This window comes from Eretmochelys imbricata, chromosome 9 (genome assembly GCF_965152235.1).
Source record: "Eretmochelys imbricata isolate rEreImb1 chromosome 9, rEreImb1.hap1, whole genome shotgun sequence".
NCBI classification, from domain to species: domain Eukaryota; kingdom Metazoa; phylum Chordata; order Testudines; family Cheloniidae; genus Eretmochelys; species Eretmochelys imbricata.
Genome location: NC_135580.1, coordinates 58,199,977 through 58,216,622, shown reverse-complemented (window position 1 = coordinate 58,216,622; position 16,646 = coordinate 58,199,977).

The window sequence follows — 16,646 nt, the reverse complement described above, 5'->3', positions numbered from 1 at the left end:
CTACTGGAGAGCAGACATGGTTTAATTTATAAGCATGTTGCACAAGAGACTATGAAGAGACACATTCAGCATTTTCCTACTACTACCAGTGGGATAGTCGTGGTGGAGACTGCATGCTGTGGCCAGTCCACCTTTCCCCATGGCTGTGTATCTGCTGAGGGTCTAAGCAAGTGACAAGAATACTGGCTGGACAGTGACAGAGACAAGCTTGTGAACGTCACCATGCTTTGAGAAAATGAGACAGGGAACTCTGCACACAGCATCCAGCCTTAGAGCAGAACAGATGGAAGTGCCGAGAAGCTGAACCTAAATGTGCCTCAGCACGTCTCATGTGGCAATTTCTCTCTCATACAAAGGGGTTTTCCTCCCTCAAGGATGCTGAAGGAGACAGTTTCTCATTTTGAAAGCTCCCTGGGTGCAGTAAGCCACCTGAAGGAGATCTGGCTAGTCAAGGCATTTATCTAACACCAATAATGGTAACCACCTGAGTCAGTAGGCACTGACCCTCATCATATGCCACTGGTGTAAAACCTCGTGGAGCTGGTATATCCTGTCCCAGTGGATAATGTTACAGCACGAGTCACTATAGTATCCAGGCATCAAGCCTTCCTCCCTTACTTCACTCCATACAAGTAGAGTATGTCTCCTCGCCATGACATTTTAAATATGACAATACAGGCTTTTCCCTGATCAGATTGTACAACTCACCCAGATAATCTGGTACCTGCCTCCATCAGGAGCCAATACCTGATGCTTCTTATGTAGGCCATTCTCGTGCAGATTCTCGTGCACTTGGCCAAGCATGCAGTGCAGTATATGGGGTGATGAGAAATTGCTTCCTGATCCCAGCAGGTAATTGCCCTGAAGCATAGAATCATAGAATATCAGGGTTGGAAGGGACCTCAGGAGGTCATCTAGTCCAACCCCCTGCTCAAAAGCAGGACCCATCCCCAATTAAATCATCCCAGCCAGGGCTTTGTCAAGCCTGACCTTAAAAACTTCTAAGGAAGGAGATTCCACCACCTCCCTAGGCAACGCATTCCAGTGTTTCACCACCCTCCTAGTGAAAAAGTTTTTCCTAATATCCAACCTAAACCTCCCCCACTGCAACTTGAGACCATTACTCCTTGTCTTGTCCTCTTCCACCACTGAGAATAGTCTAGAACCATCCTCTCTGGAACCACCTCTCAGGTAGTTGAAAGCAGCTATCAAATCCCCCCTCATTCTTCTCTTCCGCAGACTAAACAATCCCAGTTCCCTCAGCCTCTCCTCATAAGTCGTGTGTTCCAGACCCCTAATCATTTTTGTTGCCCTTCACTGGACTCTTTCCAATTTATCCACATCCTTCTTGTAGTGTGGGGCCCAAAACTGGACACAGTACTCCAGATGAGGCCTCACCAATGTCGAATAGAGAGTGGATTCTCTCATTATATTAGCTCATGCATCGGTGACTGGTATTATGCATAATGCAAACTCAGTCAAGATCTCTAGTGTAGATAGATCCGTAGGTTGATCTCAGTCTGGCTTCTGTTGAGCAAATTTCCACACCACAATTGGCCCTCTTGTTAACCATCCCAACAGCCAAGCTAAGGACTGCATGGGCCATGGAGACTGACTGCCTCAACCCTAGAGGGGACTCCTCCAAGGTAGCCCTAAACCCAGCGGAAGTTTGCACCATCACAGCCTATGTTGTTCTGTGCAATAAGGGTGCCAGTGTCCGGGGCTATCATTCTAGCACCTTCTATCAGCTAGAAACCAACACAGTAAAAAACCTGACCCATTGTAAATAGCCCCCCCCCCCTTTCCTTTTCCCTGTTAGCTTTAATGTAATTGGTGCATTCATTTTTTAGCATAGCTGGTCCGCTGGCCATTGGAAACCTTTAAACAATCTTTGGATGCCCACAGAAAACAAGTGGGCTGCAGTGAGCAACATGGGGGCTTGTTCTATTCACAGGGTCTGTGAGCTCAGCTTCACCCAGACAGTTTATGATGTAATCAGGGGCCTCCTATTCTATGGCTCTTCCATTGTGCTATTCTCCCTGCACTTCTAAGAGCAGGGCCGGGCCCACCATATGCGGCCTGCCAGCTACCTGAGCTCTGTTTCCTTTCAGCCAGGGGGTGGCTAACAGCCCCCACCTCAATGAAACCAGGATAGTCAGACTTAAGGTGGGGTGGGGGCGTGATTTGTGCTGCTGAGTCCCAACAGAGTAACACAATCCGTCTCTGGCCAGATGAGTGAACAATCCAGGGAGAGAAAGAGAGCAAAAGGATCAGCTGACCGTGCACAAAAGTCCAGGTTCAGACAGGCTGGGACAGGGAGCTGTGTTTTGCTTCTGATTGGTGGAGTGGTTGATGAGTCCTGAATACCAGTCCAAGACCCCAAATTGCATGCTTACCTCTGAGAAAGTGACAGCATCATGTCAGGAGCTCCTTGCAGAGCCTTGAGGGTTGAGGGGAAGTGGGAACCTCCCCATGCATACCACTGGTCACAGCTACGGAGTGAGTTTTCCAGCAGAGGGGTCTCCCTTCATCAGGGCTGTACAGTGTCACCCATCCCTCAGCTGTTTATATATGGCTTGGATTTATCTGGGACCTTTCATCCCGAAGGGGCCCAAAACACTTCACAAATGAGACAGCTCATCAAGATCTAATAGGTGGCCACCTTTTGGTTAAGACACTGGACTGGAAGTCAGAAGACTTCTGTTCAATTCCTGCCTCTGCCAGAGACTGTGTGTGACCTGGGGCAAGTCACTGTATCCATGTCTCCGTTCTCCATCTGTAAGATACCGCCTCACTTGTCATATCTCTTTAGATCAGGGGTCTCAGACTCAATTTACCTTAGGGCCAAAACTACTCCTCAAATCCTCCCAGTGGGCCAATAATGTCACTGAAGATGGTGTTCAGAAAATAAAACATTTATATTGTATTTTTTATTTATAATTTCTTAGAAATAATAAAACTGTCATACAACTTGTATACAATTCTTCACCTGCCAGAGTTTTTAGTGTTTGCCAGACACCTGGCAACACTTCAGTTCTGTCAGTTTGTTGATGTTTGGCCTCAGTGACTGAGCAGTTGAAAACTTCAAGATTGCAGCAAGATGTGCATCAGATAGTTGTGTTCGGTATTTTGACTTGTTTATATTCATTGTGGAAAAAAGTTTCTCACAAATGTAAGTAACTGCCAAACAAGGACATGATTTTTCTGAAGGTTTTCAAAGATTTGGGAAAGATGGTGGTAGCTGTCTGAAGAACCCTGTGTTATCCTCGGTTCCTCTGAATTTAGTCTTTAAAGATGTTTGCACTGCATATCAATGAGTTCCATTTGTAAATCTCATGGTGCTGTTTTCCACACCAACAGAAAATGGATTAGCAAACATATCGAAGCTTTCTTTGTGCTTTCTGAAATCTGCAAACCGCTGATCAAATTCTTGCAAAAGCAAGTCAAGCTTAGTAGTGTATTCAGAACCAATGAACTGTATTTCAGAGCCGAGCTCTTCCACAAGTGACTTCCATGCTGGGAAATGAGTGAGATTCTCCTGAGAAATCTGATTTTTCCACAATTTTAATTTAGTTGTGAATGCTCTCACATTATCCTACACTGCTGTCACCAGCTGGCCTGGACCTTGCAGCTTCAGGTTTAGGATATTCAGCTCTTGTGTTACGTCAACAAGGAAAGCAAGATCTGTCATCCATTTGTGATCTTCAGATTGTGGTACAGGCATTTTAATTTCTCCCATGAATCTTTTCACCTCTGTTTTCAATTCAAAGAATCTCTTTAAAGTAGAACCCCTGTTTAGCCAGCGCATGTCAGTGAAGTAGAGTGAGTCACCATAATTAGATTCAGTTTTCTCCAAGAAAGCACGAAACTGTCTGTGCTGCAAGCCCCTTGAGTGAATGTAATTCACACATTTCACAACAACTGATGTGACGTTGTCAGATTTCAAAGATTTACTGGACAGTGCTTGTTGGTGAGTGATGCATTTTACCACTATTGATTGCTCAGCGTTTTGCTTGGCCATCTTTCTTTGTACTAGCGCTACCAATCTGTTTTTTTGACCAATCATTGGTGGGGCCCCGTCAGTGGTTAAGCCTGCTAACAAGTGCCATGGCAGTCCATATTGTTCCAGTGCTTCCGTGAGGCAGTGAAAAATTTCACTGGCTGTTGTTCTACCACGTATTGTTGACCAGTTGAGCAGTTCTTCAGTTACTGCAAAGTTTTCATCAATGCCTCTCACAAATATGGCAAGCTGCGCACTGTCAACCAAATCGGTGCTCCCATCAATTGCGATTGAATATGCATGGAAAGCTGTGCTTTTCTTGACCAGCTGCCCATCGATATCTTTAGAAAGCTCAAGAATATGTTCTGCGACTGTATTTGGAGATAGGAGAGATGTTTTCAGCAATATCAGCCTATCGGGATATATGATCTCACTGGCTTTAATAAAGCGTTGTTTAATAAATGCACCATCCATAAATGGCTTCCCACACTTAGCAATCATTTTACTCATGACCTAACTTGCCAAAACTGCTGACTCTGACTCTTTTATCGCTTTCTGAAAAAGCTGCTGCTGCTTCGCTAATTCTTTTTTCAATTGTAAGACCATCTTCTCTCTCTCTCCTCCCTCATATTTATGATATTGCTGTGCATGTTTCGTTGTGTAATGTCATTTGATACTGTAGTCTTTTAAAATAGCAACTTTGTCTTTGCAGATCAAGCATGAGGCAGGCTGTTTGTACCCAATGACAAAATAATCAACAGTCCACTTATCTTGTAGTTGGCGGTGTTCGTCGTCAATTTTCCTTTTTTAGGTCGAGACGTCTCTCTGTAAGGCTGTTTACAAGCAACCCATGTGTATGAGTGTGTGTGTGTGAGAGAGAGAGATGGGTTATTATCCCTGCACAATGGGTTATTATTATCCCTGTGTGACAGCTGGGGAACTGAGGCCTTGCCCAAGGTCACACAGGACATCACTGGCAGAGGCAGCACCAAGAATAGAAACCTGGTCTCTCAGGGACCACCAAGCACCTTCACCAACACCATCCTACCACGAGGTAGTTCCTGCTCCACTTTCCCACACTCCACGCTCTGCTGACGGCAGGACCTTGCTGGGCTGGGCCTCCCTGGGCACAAAAGTGGCTGAGGAGGAGGCACAGTCATGGTCTGTCCACAGGGGGTGCAGGGGGTGAGGAGCATGGCTACTACCCTAAAGAGATGGGGCAGTGGGTGGTTCTAACCCTCCCTGTGTGTCTGGGATTATGCTCCCATCAGGTTCAGTGCCTCCTGGTGCTCCTGCTGGTGCTCGTCCTACACAACCTACCAACATTACATGGGACAATGGGTAAAAAACTAAATAAAGGGCCCCATTTCATTATACAGACCTGCAATGCCACCAGCTAGAAAGAACCTCTTTGCTTTTTTCTTATCTTATCTGCAGGCACCAGGCACATTGCCTTCATGCAGGCTCCATCCCCCAGACCTCCCATTGGTCATGGAGTCAGCGCTTGGGGAGGGGGCATGGAGGCAGCATGCCCCCTCACGCTGTCATTGGAGCCTCACGAGTCACGCCACCTCCCAGCCTGTTTCCCACCCTTTTCCCTCTCTCCCGTGGCCTCATGCCGCCCCAGCTGACTCTGCCCGGTGACTAGTGACACTACCTCCATGTTTCAGAGTAGCAGCCGTGTTAGTCTGTATTCGCGAAAAGAAAAGTACTTGTGGCACCTTAGAGACTATTAATCTTTCCCTGTTTGCTGTAGAGGATGTTGATCATGTGGTTCCGCAGTTTCTTTGAGAGCGTGTGCCACAAGTACTCCTTTTCTTTTTGCGACTACCTCCATGGCGGACTCTGTCTGGCCACTAGTGATGGTATCTCTGTCCCTCTCCCACAGCCAATGGGAGCTGAGGAGGGTGGCGCCTGCAGCAGACAGAGATGACAGTGTGGCTGCATGGGTCTCTCCTCCGCAGCTCCACCAGCAACAGCAGGGACAGGAACCACTTGCAGGGAGCCGAGTTACCAGAGGTGAATGTTCCCAGGCCACAGACCTCAAAAGTTTTATGAATGACACATTGCCGAGAGTCCCAGGAGCAGCAGGATGGAGCAACGTTGTGGGGAGGAGCATGTGAATATCTCTGCCTACTCCACTCCGCCCCACTACTTGGCCGGGAGTCACGAGGGCTGAATGAAAGAACTTTTTAAACAATTTCCGTGGGCCACAGTGGGGAGGTTCTCGGGCCGCAGATGGCCCGTGGGCCGGGACTTTGAGACCCCTGACAGAGTAGAGTAGAACAGAACCCCAAGCATTCAAAAATCATGATTGGTTTAAAAATAATAAATATGAGGTTCTTTTTATTGGTCTTTCTGTGTCATTGTGACGCACTCTATGTGACTTTGTGAAGGTATGCTGATGAGTGTGAATGTGATGTGGCTGGAATATGCTTCATGCAGGGGGTCTTTTCTGGGGTATCATTGTGGAGCTTGTAGTCTACTGAGCGTGGTCATCCTATTTGTGTGGATGTATCACACTTGTATCTGGGACTGGAGATATGGAGTGTGGCTCTGAGGGCCTATTGTAATTATGCAAGGTGTGGGCCATTGGTGGTGGTTTGGAAACTTGATGGCTCCCATCGAACAGGACAAGTGACTGTGGATGGCTCTGTTTGCAGACAGGCCTTCCTGTGAGTCAGGCTGGGAGGAATGAAGGCTTGGGGTCTCACAGGACATGTGGTCATGTCGCCTGAACTGGAATCCATCTTTAACCTGGTGTTTTTCCATTGAGAAGGAGGGGTGGGAACCCAGAGGGACAAAGGATTCCCGTCTTGTGCAAAAGATATATAAGTGGGTGGAACGGACCAAGGGGGAGCCATCATGAGGAATCCCCTAGCTACCACCTGAGCTGGAACAAGGGCTGTACCAGGGGAAAGGATTGTGCCCAGACTAGGAAGGTGTCCAGTCTGTGAAAGAAACTTATTGAAACATCTCTAAGGGTGAGACTAAATCTATATTCAGTTTTTATTACTGTACTAAACTTAGACTTGCGTGTTTTATTTTGTTTTGCTCGGTAATTCACTTTGTTCTGTCTGTTACTACTTGGAACCACTTAAATCCTACTTTCTGTATTTAATAAAATCACTTTTTACTTATTAATTAACCCAGAGTATGTATTAATATGGGTGGGGGGCAAACAGCTATGCATATCTCTCTATCAGTGCTATAGAGGGCGAACAATTTATGAGTTTACCCTGTATAAGCTTTATACAGGGTAAAACAGATTGATTTAGGGTTTGGACCCCATTGGGAGTTGGGCATCTGAGTGTTAAAAATAGGCACGCTTCTGTAAGCTGCTTTCAGTTAAGCCTACAGCTGTTAGGGGACATGGTGCTGACCTGGGTCTGGGTTTGCAGCAGGCTAGCGGGTCTGGCTCAAACCAGGCAGGGCACTGAAGTCCTAAGCTGACTGGGCAGGAGAGCAGGAGCAGAAGTAGTCTTGGCACATCAGTTGGCAGCTCCCGGGGGTTTCTGTGATCCAACCCGTCACAGTCATATCCACTAGAGTTCACATCTTCAAGCTTTTCTCCACAATGATGAGGGCTAGGAACATTTTTAAGTGCAAGCTGAGATTCTCACATAATCACCTGAATCCAGGACCTGGGACTTTGAGCATCAAATATCACAAAACACACAGAAAAAATCACAAGAGTTGGCAGCAAGGCAAAGAGGTCCTGCCTTCAAGTATTTGTTTTGTATTTGCATCGACCAGTTGTATCTCTTCACTCTGCTTGTGTCTCTGGCGGAAGATTGGGGGTCAAAGGACAAAATTCTCAGATAGAGCTTACAGAGCCAAGGGAAAACCTTGAAATGAAGGGGAATTCATTTCCTTATCAAGCTGTTTTTATGGCTGCAAACTCCATAAATCAGCATTGGTGCAGCCAGTAATTCACAGGGAACACACACTGGGAGAACACCAGGGTTTCATTGGACAAATGTAAACCTCAGTCTCCCAGGATGGATAGTCTTCATCTTGATAAGAGTCTGCTAAAATGTATCTTAGAGACAAAAGCCTTGCCGTGCTTAAGGTTTTGAGATATGTGATGCTGTAGAATGCTTTGGAAACAGGATATCCAAAGACTATAGTATCAGCTTTATAAATGTGATATGTAGCTTTAGTGGCCCACTAGGGATTGTAGTCCTGGCACATTGGATGAGCTATAGGGTGTGACATTATCTGATTAAAATATGACCACATAGATCATTGTTACTACCACTGTTATATAATTGCAACAAATCTTGTACAAAATGAGGCATGTAAGATGTCTATGGAAAGGTTATGATTCGCTGAATATGATTATGCTATTTGTATGCATGTATCATTTTTGTACTTCAAGTTATGAGTATTGGCTCTATATCTGGATTTCAAATGTTTGCTCCTGGGGTAACACCCACAAAGTATTTCGCAAATTAAATGGCTCATCAAGGAACACTTAACTCACAATGGACCAAGGGAGATGCCCATCTACAGATAATGGATTTTCCTGCTATGATTAAGCGAAGTCATGCATGGACATGTGATTTGCTCATGTGACTCCAAACTCCATCTCTTACCCATAATTTTCCTCTAGCTGTGCTGAGGGCTTTGTTTGAAACAATAGGTTTCCCTCCACATGACAGAAGCTATAAAAGGACCTGGAAACATCTCCATTTTGCCTCTTTCTTGCTCAAGCCTCAGGACTATGGACTTATACTAATGGGAGCATATATTGTATGTATTTCATAGAATCATAGAATAGAATATCAGGGTTGGAAGGGACCTCAGGAAATCATCTAGTCTAACTCCCTGCTCAAAGCAGGACCAATCCTCAACTAAATCATCCCAGCCAGGGCTTTGTCAAACCTGACCTTAAAAACTTCTAAGGAAGGAGATTCCACCACCTCCCTAGGTAACCCATTCCAGTGCTTCACCACCCTCCTAGTGAAATAGTTTTTCCTAATAGCCAACCTAGACCTCTCCCACTGCAACTGGAGACCATTGTTCCTTGTTCTGTCATCTGCCACCACTGAGAACAGCCTAGCTCCATCCTCTTTGGAACCCCCCTTCAGGTAGTTGAAGGCTGCTGTCTAATCCCCCCTCACTCTTCTCTTCTGCAGATTAAAAAAGCCCAGTTCCCTCAGCCTCTCCTCATAAGTCATGTGCCCCAGACCCCTGATCATTTTTGTTGCCCTCCACTGGACTTTCTCCATTTTGTCCACATCCTTTGGGGGGCCCAAAACTGGACACAGTACTCCAGATGAGGCCTCACCAGTGCCGAATAGAGGGGAATATTCACTTCCCTCGATCTGCTGGCAATGCTCCTAATAATTCAGCCCAATATGCCGTTAGCCTTCTTGGCAACAAGGGCACACTGCTGACTCATATCCAGCTTCTTGTCCACTGTAATCCCCAGGTTCTTTTCTACAGAACTGCTGCTTAGCCAGTCGGTCCCCAGCCTGTAGCAGTAAAATGGGATTCTTCTATCCTAAGTGCAGGACTCTGCACTTGTCCTTGTTGAACCTCATCAAATTTCTTTTGGCCCAACCCTCCAATTTGTCTAGGTCACTCTGGATCCTATCTCACCCCAGCTTAGTGTCATCTGCGAACTTGCTGAGGGTGCAATCCATCCCATCATCAAGATCGTTAATGAAGATGTTGAATGACTGACCCCTGGGGCACTCTGCTTGATACCAGCTGCCAACTAGACATTGAGCCGTTGATCACTACCCATTGAGCCTGACAATCTAGCCAGACTTGATAGTCCTTTCATCCGATCCATATTTCTTTAACTTGCTTGCAAGAATACTGTGGGAGACCATATCAAAAGCTTTGCTAAAGTCAAGGAATATCACGTCCACTGCCTCCCACATATTCACAGAGCCAGTTATCTCATCATAGAGGGCAATCAGGTTGGTCAAGCATGACTTGCCCTTGGTGAATCCTGATCACCTTGCTCTCCTCCAAGTGCTTCAAATGGATTCCTTGAGGACCTGCTCCATGATTTTTCCAAGGACAGAGGTGAGGCTGACCGGCCTGTAATTCCCTGGGTTCTTCTTCTTCCCCTTTTTAAAGATGGGCACTATATTTACCTTTTTCCAATCGTCTGGGACCTCCCCTGATCTCCACAAGTTTTCAAAGATAATGGCGAATGGCTCTGCAGTCACATCAGCCAACTCCCTCAGCATCCTTGGATGCATTGCATCCAGACTCATGGACTTGTTCATGTCCAGTTTTTTTAAATAATCCTTCAGAAATAGCTGTTCTTTCACCACTGAGGGCTGCTCACCTCCTCCCCATACTGTGTTGCCCAGGACAGCAGTCTGGGAGCTGACCTTGTCTGTGAAGACTGAGGCAAAAAAACCATTGAGTACTTCAGCTTTTTCCACATCATCTGTCACTAGGTTGCCTCCCCCATTCATTAAGGGTCCCACACTTTCCCTGACCTTCTTCTTGTTGCTAACATACCTGTCGGAGAACACTTCAATCTCTCTGGTCACGCAATCACAGACATGAAGGTCGCTATCTTAAAACAAAAAAACTTCAAATCCAGACTCCAGCGAGAAACTGCTGAATTGGAATTCATTTGCAAATTGGATACTATTAATTTAGGCTTAAATAGAGACTGGGAGTGGCTAAGTCATTATGCAAGGTAGCCTATTTCCTCTTGTTTTTTCCTACCCCCCCCCCAGATGTTCTGGTTTAACTTGGATTTAAACTTGGAGAGTGGTCAGTTTGGACGAGCTATTACCAGCAGGAGAGTGAGTCTGTGTGTGTATGGGGGTGGGTTTTTGGAGGGGGGTGAGGGAGTGAGAGAACCTGGATTTGTGCAGGAAATGGCCTAACTTGATTATCATGCACATTGTGTAAAGAGTTGTCACTTTGGATGGGCTATCACCAGCAGGAGAGTGAATTTGTGTGGGGGGGTGGAGGGTGAGAAAACCTGGATTTGTGCTGGAAATGGCCTAACCTGAGGATTACTTTAGATAAGCTATTACCAGCAGGACAGTGGGGTGGGAGGAGGTATTGTTTCATATTCTCTGTGTATATATAAAGTCTGCTGCAGTTTCCACGGTATGCATCTGATGAAGTGAGCTGTAGCTCACGAAAGCTCATGCTCAAATAAATTGGTTAGTCTCTAAGGTGCCACAAGTACTCCTTTTCTTTTTGCGAATACAGACTAACACGGCTGTTACTCTGAAACCTTTAGATTTTAGATACTAAAGGATTGGAAACAGTGTGATTATTGAGTAAGATCTGAGTTATATATTGACCTGGGTCTGTGGCTGATCTTTTGGGATCAGAAGAACTTTTCTTTTGATGAAATTGGTTGTAAAGAACCACTCATCTTAAAGTCTAGTGTTTTTGGTGGTGATATAAGGGCTGGAATACCTAAGGAAATTGCTATTGTGATTTCTTGTTAGCCAGTGTGGTGAAACAGATGTTTACTTTTGTTGCTGGTTTGGCATATCTTAAGGGCGAATAACCGCCAGTTTGGGGGTGTATCTGCCCTATTTCTCAGCAGTTTGTCCTGAATTTGGTATTCTCAGTTGTGACCCAAAAACGCACAGTGACATAGGGTTTCCTACATGAACTAACAACCCAAATCATCAAAGGGACTCAATGGAAGTTAGGTAGCTAAATACCTTTGAGGATCCAGGTCTAAAGTCACTGGGGGATAATTAAAGTATATCCCTACAGGTAACAAGTTCCACCCCCTGGAGAAATACCAGATCTTTGGTTTGATCTTTTTCAACACAGCTAAGAACACAAAGGATTTGAGACTGCATAAAGTAACCATCTTGTATAAGGACACTCACACTCAGTACATGATGAGACTGTGACCGAGAGGGACAGGTCCTGCACAAATGGACTGACGTACTTTAGTTCTTTCAGGGTCTCCACATGGAGGATGGGTGGCTGCCTGGTAAAATAAACCTGCCTAAAGGCTATTTATTATTTTATGGATGTAATTGTTTTTTCTCTGTAATACTTTTGTTCTAAATAAATAGTACACATCCGATGAAGTGAGCTGTAGCTCATGAAAGCTCATGCTCAAATAAATTGGTTAGTCTCTAAGGTGCCACAAGTACTCCTTGTCTTTTTACTTTACTTTAGGAAGTCTGGCTGGTCATTGGATAACCCTGTCGTTGTCCCTGGGAGAACAAGATGGCAGGTGCTCAACTGACCTGCTGAGAGTATCACAGTGGACTGCAAGAGGCTGCAGCCTCAATTCCTTGTCTGGAGGGAGAAGATTGAAGGAGGCAGTGACCATGAGTTGGTTGAGTTCAGGATCCTGACACAGGGAAGAAAGGTAAGCAGCAGGATACGGACCCTGGACTTCAGGAAAGCAGACTTCGACTCCCTCAGGGAATGGATGGGTAGGATCCCCTGGGCGACTAACATGAAGGGGAAAGGAGTCCAGGAGAGCTGGCTGTATTTCAAGGAATCCCTGTTGAGGTTACAGGGACAAACCATCCCGATGTGTCGAAAGAATAGTAAACATGGCAGGCGACCAGCTTGGCTTAACGGTGAAATCCTAGCGGATCTTAAACATAAAAAAGAAGCTTACAAGAAGTGGAAGGTTGGACATATGACCAGGGAAGAGTATAAAAATATTGCTCGGGCATGTAGGAATGAAATCAGGAGGGCCAAATCGCACCTGGAGCTGCAGCTAGCAAGAGATGTCAAGAGTAACAAGAAGGGTTTCTTCAGGTATGTTGGCAACAAGAAGAAAGCCAAGGAAAGTGTGGGCCCCTTACTGAATGAGGGAGGCAACCTAGTGACAGAGGATGTGGAAAAAGCTAATGTACTCGATGCTTTTTTTGTCTCTGTCTTCACGAACAAGGTCAGCTTCCAGACTGCTGCACTGGGCATCACAGCATGGGGAGTAGATGGCCAGCCCTCTGTGGAGAAAGAGGTGATTAAGGACTATTTAGAAAAGCTGGACGTGCACAAATCCATGGGGCCGGACGCATTGCATCCGAGACTGCTAAAGGAATTGGCGGCTGTGATTACAGAGCCATTGGCCATTATCTTTGAAAACTCATGGTGATCGGGGGAAGTCCCAGATGACTGGAAAAAGGCTAATGTAGTGTCAATCTTTAAAAAAGGGAAGAAGGAGGATCCTGGGAACTACAGGCCAGTCAGCCTCACCTCAGTCCCCGGAAAAATCATGGAGCAGGTCCTCAAGGAATCAATCCTGAAGCACTTACATGGGAGGAAAGTGATCAGGAACAGTCAGCATGGATTCACCAAGGGAAGGTCATGCCTGACTAATCTAATCGCCTTCTATGATGAGATTACTGGTTCTGTGGATGAAGGGAAAGCAGTGGATGTGTTGTTTCTTGACTTTAGCAAAGCTTTTGACACAGTCTCCCACAGTATTCTTGTCAGCAAGTTAAAGAAGTATGGGCCGGATGAATGGACTATAAGGTGGGTAGAAAGTTGGCTAGATTGTCGGGCTCAGTGGGTAGTGATCAATGGCTCCATGTCTAGTTGGCAGCCGGTGTCAAGTGGAGTGCCCCCGGGGTCGGTCCTGGGGCCGGTTTTGTTCAATATCTTCATAAATGATCTGGAGGATGGTGTGGATTGCACCCTCAGCAAATTTGCGGATGATACTAAACTAGGAGGAGTGGTAGATACGCTGGAGGGCAGGGATAGGATACAGAGGGACCTAGACAAATTGGAGGATTCGGCCAAAAGAAATCTGATGAGGTTCAATAAGGATAAGTGCAGGGTCCTGCACTTAGGACGGAAGAACCCAATGCACCGCTACAGACTAGGGACTGAATGGCTAGGCAGCAGTTCTGCGGAAAAGGACTTAGGGGTGACAGTGGACGAGAAGCTGGATATGAGTCAACAGTGTGCCCTTGTTGCCAAGAAGGCCAATGGCATTTTGGGCTGTATAAGTAGGGGCATAGCGAGCAGATCGAGGGACGTCATCGTCCCCCTCTATTCGACATTGGTGAGGCCTCATCTGGAGTACTGTGTCCAGTTTTGGGCCCCACACTACAAGAAGGATGTGGATAAATTGGAAAGAGTCCAGCGAAGGGCAACAAAAATGATTAGGGGTCTGGAACACGTGACTTATGAGGAGAGGCTGAGGGAACTGGGATTGTTTAGTCTGTGGAAGAGAAGAATGAGGGGGGATTTGATAGCTGCTTTCAACTACCTGAGAGGTGGTTCCAGAGAGGATGGTTCTAGACTATTCTCAGTGGTGGAAGAGGACAGAACAAGGAGTAATGGTCTCAAGTTGCAGTGGGGGAGGTTTAGGTTGGATATTAGGAAAAACTTTTTCACTAGGAGGGTGGTGAAACACTGGAATGCGTTGCCTAGGGAGGTGGTGGAATCTCCTTCCTTAGAAGTTTTTAAGGTCAGGCTTGACAAAGCCCTGGCTGGGATGATTTAATTAGGGATGGGTCCTGCTTTTGAGCAGGGGGTTGGACTAGATGACTTCCTGAGGTCCCTTCCAACCCTGATATTCTATGATTCTATGATTTGATAGCTGCTTTCAACTACCTGAGAGGTGGTTCCGAAGAGGATGGTTCTAGACTATTCTCAGTGGTAGAAGAGGACAGGACAAGGAGTAATGGTCTCAAGTTGCAGTGGGGGAGGTTTAGGTTGGATATTAGGAAAAAAATTTTCACTAGGAGGGTGGTGAAACACTGGAATGCGTTACCTAGGAGGTGGTAGAATCTCCTTCCTTAGAAGTTTTTAAGGTCAGGCTTGACAAAGCCCTGGCTGGGATGATTTAATTGGGGATTGGTCCTGCTCTGAGCAGGGGGTTGGACTAGATGACCTCCTGAGGTCCCTTCCAACCCTGAGATTCTATTATTCTATGATTCTATGAAGGATCCCACTCCAAGAAAAGTGACAGTTGCAGGCCTGAGACCTAAGTGGAGTGCCTACAAGGAGGCCAGAGCTACAGTTCTCAGCAGCTGTGACAAGTATTCCCCAAATTCTACTTTTAAGCTCTCTCTCCTCCACAAAAACCTCCAAATTATTCAAGACAAATGGAGGAATGGGAATGGGCAACAGGGGATAGATCACTTGATGATTCCCTATTCTGTTCATTCCCTCTGGGGCACCTGGCACTGGCCACTGTCAGAAGACAGGACACTGGGCTAGATGGACCTTTGGTCTGACCCAATGTGGCCGCTCTGATGTTCTTATGAGGAGAAATATTATTTAGGGTAGATTAGACAACATGATTGAGATTGTGGACTAAGACAAAATAAAAGTGTCATTCACTTTTGGAAAACTCTCTACCGTCACGGCCGAGGAATTTCACATTTGTTTCATTCAAAAGTCTTTTATGAGATCTGTTGCACAGGATTATTTTTGAGGAGTCAGGATGCTGACTTTTGGCGTTAATTTCCTTAGCCATTGGAATTGATGTAAGCTTCATCAGCTGCTAGCAAGCTTTAAGGCACTCACAAGAACATGTGGCAGAATTTAGGAAATTCATTAAAGTGATCCAGGTGCAAAGGCTAAGCTTTACAATGGTGTCTCATTCCAGTCAGAATGCAGGGAAACTTCCATGTTCTATTGATTTTTCCAGCCCAGCTTCTGAGTTACGCACATGTTCTTGCTCTCTTTCCTTCCCCCTACCTTTTTTAGTGCACTTCTAAATGGCACTGGAATTATTTCACTGGTGAGAGTGGGCAAGCTAAACAGTCAGGCCTTGAAAAATTCTCCCTGCAGGTAGTTCACATGAGCCAATACATCCTAGAATCATGCCTTGGCACAGGTTACAAGATCTGCTAGCCCCAAAGTTTAGGTTTCTTAGATTTGTAGACCCAGATTTGGGGTGTGACTGGTGCAGAGTGTAGGTCCTGGGGTTGGTGGTGCAAAGGTGGCTTAAAGCTCACCTTTGCACTCTTCTAACTCTGCTACAGCATCTGTGCTGGCCACTCTTTCCTAGGTTCTTATGTGCCTACCCCCACTCAGTAATATCCAAGTAATAATGCAACCCTTAGGTTGCTCCAGCTTGCAGCAACTGTAAACAGTTCCAAGGGGCTAAAAAAACAACTGAGGACTGATGTGGAATATGGGGATCCTGGCCCTGCCACCTTACCTTCAACCACATTCCCTTTTCCCTGCCACACTGGCATCTGGGGCAGGAAAAAGTAGCTGGAGAACCCCCACTGTTGGCTGTACACTACAGGAGGAGCATCCCATACAGGTGATCCTCCTCGGGCCAAAGCAGGCCACCTGCCTAGCACAAATCAGCCATACAGTGGGGAACTTGGCTTATTAAATCCTCCAGCAGATCTGATACCCCTTCAAGCTCTGCTAGATCCACAGCTCCAGCTGGGAACATTCAGGTATTAGATAGAATCTTACAGAGTGTTGTATATAAGAATTAGAAACCACTTTGTTCACCTAATGTTAAGGGTTAAGATTGTAAGTAACTTGAAGAGAAAATAAAATGTTCTCAATGTAGCTGTTGTTGTGAAGAGCCAGTTTCACTATTCTACAGTTTCTGAAACTTATGTTCCACTTGTCCCTCCCCCACGCTGTCAGGCCTTGTGCAGAGAGGGATTCAGGTGGTGAGCAGGTTGAACTACAACTACCTCTTTTGTGATGAGCCACACAGATAGTCTCTGGCTCCTCCGTGCTG